Here is a 5,012-nt window from a genome sequence, read left to right as displayed (position 1 = left end):
CCGAATGCACTTTTGCGTACTGTTCGCAATTCTGTGATACGACCCAAGACATGAACAAACGCCAACTCCATTCGTCTACCTTGATAGATACAATGATGATTGTCTTTGAGAGTGCATATTCTTCATAGTGTATATTGACAGTATGTTCACGTACAACGTGTTGATCTAGCTTATGTTTGTTGAATATACTAAATCCACCAAAGTTGCAAGCCGTGTAAGCTCTGGCTGGTTTTACGAAATGTACAATATATCTTGTATTGTATCAACTAAATTCGTATATAGCGTTCCGCACAGTCTGGGCTTTCCAGTACGAACTTGAACAATTGATTCATCAGTACAAACTATTTTTACCATCAACCTTTTTCAGGAGCAAGTAGCACAATCATTTATTAACTCAAAAACATTAATAGTGTGCTTTCATAACATTAAATTATTAAACCTTACTTGTGTTCTTAGCATGAAGTGTATCTAGAAGATATATCAAAACAACACAGGTAAAATCCTGATATGAAATATATAGTATTATACAATATGTGCTTCGAATCTGACGCAGAGTGTAAATTGAATTTGTGAGAGTGATTAATCAGCTCGACACGTGGAAGATATTTGCTGATCGTCCTATACCATGAACGTTTTCTATCTTTAACTATCTGTGCGTTATTGCCGCGATTTATGATGATATCCATCGCTATCCAGGAATTTACCACTACCCCTCTCCACATCGGCTGGCTTGTTCCCATAGTTGGCATAGAGTAAACGCACCTTTCCTCAATCGGAACTGTGCTGATGTGTACCGTTGTTATGTCTGTGTTGCAATTTTCTGAGTTTGTATTGCTGTTGGAGTTGCCATTTATTTTATTTTATTGCTGCTGTACTGCCGGTTGGTACGGCCGTGCTAGCAACCGCAACCTCAATATATTTTGTGTCAGCTTTTTCCTGCAGCACTTGCTCTGCTGACGATGTTGAACGATTTTAGCACCTGTGTCTTGTTGACTTGTGTCCCCCCCTAATGCAATTATCTGGTTTTGCAGCTCATTTTAATTCTGGTTTCCTGCTCCACTGTTGCCCGCCTGTTCAACCTTTCTCCTGTGCTCATAAACCAGTAACACCAGCCTGAAGTACTACAGCATATTCGGATATACTGACCGCACTAGGTCGTCACAATTCCTGTATTCGACACATATGCTATCTGCGAGACCCAGGTAGAGGGCTAAATTGAAAAACATGAGCTGATGTAGTAAATGAATACTCGGAAGGTCCCAACCGCGGGATCCCCAACTACGGCGGTTTATCGACAATTGTAAAAAATGTATATGTGAAGTATCATTTTCAAATAAAATGTGTCGAGTATTTCTCTCCTCACATATACATAAAAATAAACAAATTAAGATTTGGACACTGTGGACTTTCACCCGATTCTGACCATCCGTCGATTTACTGTCGAATATATTTCTCTATTTTGAACTATACTCGACAGAGGATGTGATGATGGTTTTTGGACCAATAGCATTCAGCCCATATGATACTTTGGGAATGTATTTCTCAATTCAAGAACTAGTTGATAATAAATATGGCAGAATCTCGAACCAACTCTGAACTGCTTACTAATAACTCTTTAACTTTCACGTTTATGATGTATCTTAGTTTACTTTCTACCATGGACTGAGTTCACAAAGCGTACAACAAATCTACATCAACAAATCTGCGAAAATTCTGGTGCTTTGGCGTCTGTGTCATCTAGTAGTGGCATAAGTTCGTTTGTGTACTATCTACCTGCCTTTGATCATCCGCTTATTCGTGCCTTTTGTTATTTGGTTTATTTACCTATATTTTGGACTTGGGTCTATAGAGCAACCACGTTTTTGAACGTGTCTACACGGACACCTTCGGGAACTGTGTGTAACAATACCCACACCTCACCTTCCGATACAAATACCTCATTCTTACATTTTTTTCTTCTTTATTCCTCATTTCATGATATCTGGGTTGACCTTGTCGTCTATATCTGTTGTGCTATTCGAGATAACCATTCGTTATTTTTCTTTTTTCCCGTTTCATGATGTCTGGGTTGACCTTGTCGTCTATATCTGTTGTGTTATTCGAGATAACCATTCGTTGCAACTCTTTAAAACTGTTATGTCCTTGAAATCTTTGATTTTATATACTACTAGACTACTGAGTACACATAAGAACGGATTCATAGGACATACATAAGTATTTGAGTCACAACTTTGGAAATTGAAAAAAATATTATTATCCCTACGTAGGTTATTGCTTCTGCACATAGCCGGGTGTATCAAATGCAATCTCGATATCTTCAAATTTGATATCTGGAGTATCATCAACTCTGCTGCACGCCCTGCAGACAGCTGTTTTGGAGGTGCTGATTTCCACTCTATGGGAAGAATTTGTCGTTGTTCATCATATAAGAGGGTTTGTTTTTTACCATCCTTTTAGCCCTTCCCTCTGAGCTCAGCTCTCTGAACTGTTGTTAGCATACAGTTTACCACAGTAGATCTTGTCGAGGATCCCTCCTCATCAACGGAATCCCAATCGATATCAGTGCGAGGATGAAGATACGAAATCTTTTGAAAGCATTCATCTTTACGATATATGTGGTGACCATCTGGGCCAGGGTTCCTAGCTAAAAAATTCAAGAGTAATGAGATGATAGATTCATTAGAATCGGATGGACGATCCATCCCTTACCATACGCTACCTTCTTGATGTATCGGCTTGTTTAGCCTGGCCGGATCCGTACTGTGACAACTGTTAATAATGCCGTATGGTAGACATTTTCATTCGAAGGAATATTCACCAATTTTGAAGAACTCTACGTAGTTCTTCGTGTATTAAGCTATAATCATATGACAGCCATAGCTCAAACATAAACAACATTGTGACATGATATGACAAGCAAGTGTTTTTTGTTGTTGACCTAGTTCTTCGTGTATTGAGCTAAATTCCTATGAGACCCATAGCTCAAACATGAACAATTCAAGACATGATAAGCAAGTGTTCTTTTTGAACAATATTTGTATCCTATATTGTATGACTTTTCACAAGAACAATTACATTTATTTTGTATAGCCGCGTGTTTAATGGCATGAAATCGGCGAAACTCACGTCCTATCATATCTCCACTATTTGCTGAGTTCTCAAAACTGTTGCGCATTGATGAAAAAACAGGGTATATTTGACAACCCTACGTGTAGCCATTTTGCCAGTAGAAGCATAAACATAATGTCGCGAAAATAAATACACTTCCGACATTTTTTTAGTGTTAATCGGTTTATAACTTTCTAAGAGCAATCAATTCTAGTGAAGAGTATAGCATACTGTGTCATCAGAGGACTACATAATCTTCCTCCAATTCGGATTGCAGACACTTGTTAATCCCATACCACATGATTTCGGTACAATCAATTACGTCGTAATCCGGGGCGTGATTGTTATATTATTATGCCTGTTTTTAATTTAATTTATTTCATGTATTCTATCATGCAAAACGAATGGAAAAATAAGATGTAAATATTTGATAGTCGAGAATGGTAACTTGTATGTTAGTTCATTCAGACTTGCGGTGACTGATTTGGTTTATACCATTCATATCTCGGCATACCTTTAGTCAGAAACCCCCAATTGCCCAATTGAACTTTTCTAATTACAAAAAAAAAATCCCCTTGCCATAACCGTGAATTTAAATGTTTAAACTAGTACGAAGAACAGAATTCTCCACAATCCCTTGTTATAGTAAGTCTGCTCAATATTTTACAATTTACTTCTTTCAGAAACCCATCACATCGGCTGTAGGGTGATACTTTGGCTTCATTGTCGAAGAAGCAAGTCAGCCCGAATAGTCCACTTATAATTTTAAGAAGTTATGTATTTCAGTATTTAAAGTGTATTTCACTTTATACATTAATGACAACTTCTGCTCCTTCTCCCCTTTAGGAATCAGGACGACCCTATAAAGTGAAAATCCACGTTTCTGGTAGTTGTGAAAACTGTAAACTACATCGAGTCTACTTAATGATATACATACTATAAAACTCCAATAGCTACTATATAGAACTCATAGCCCTGTAAACGTTTGCATTCCGTGACATTTCGCAAGATATTGAAATCATCACAGCTGCTGTAGTTTGGTATTTTGTGCTCTATTCTGAAACCCACATTTTAGCCCCAATCGTCGAATATTTATCCGTCTTTTTGACATAGTTACAGCAGTAGTGAAACACTGCTATCAAAGACGACAGTATATATGCTGACCAGTCATCTGGTTTGATATATCATTTAAACTTTGTGTATATTCTAATACGTGTATCTACTTTTATTTAATCATCACTGTGGATGATTTTCGAATAGTTCGACCCGATATTATAATCGTACACTGATTAACTGAGGCGACAGCATTTAATACTTTCGTTCGGTTTTACACCCGTATGCTCTGAGCGCAATCAATCCGAATTTAAATATTGCGAACCAGATGCTGGGCAAAAGCCAACGTTGTTGTCATATTTTCATTCACAATAATCTACTATGAATGATGATGAATATGACTCTTCAAAACGTGCAACTGTCGCACTAGGTGTTTCTGCACTCACATTTAGTCGATAAGCTAAGTCCGGGTGTAATAGTTACATAGGTTCATGCCAAGGTAACTACTAGAAAAAGTTTCTAGCTTCAGCAGATCATATCCAACAAATATAAAATTGTAAACCCTAGAGCTCGTTATTTACAAGTGGTCGGGCAGATGACTTGTAAAACCGTATTTTTTACCTTTAAGACCGTATTTCTAGTTACACTGTCATTAATGATCTTGAAAGCGGCCTCGACTTACTAAAAAAAGAACTTATAACCGCTTTGGAACGAACAATTTGAGGCCATGTCCATTTGCAAGGAATTTAACGAATGCAGTTTACTATCGTGGTGAAAGAGTGAGAGAGAAAGCAGGATGCGATCCTATGTCGATTCGTGTCGCCTTCGATCCATTGAATACCTCGGTACCG

This window comes from Sphaeroforma arctica, assembly GCF_001186125.1.
Source record: "Sphaeroforma arctica JP610 unplaced genomic scaffold supercont1.104, whole genome shotgun sequence".
Classification (NCBI taxonomy): Eukaryota; class Ichthyosporea; order Ichthyophonida; genus Sphaeroforma; species Sphaeroforma arctica.
The sequence above is the reverse complement of the archived record's forward strand: the minus strand, read 5'-3'. Positions refer to the sequence as shown.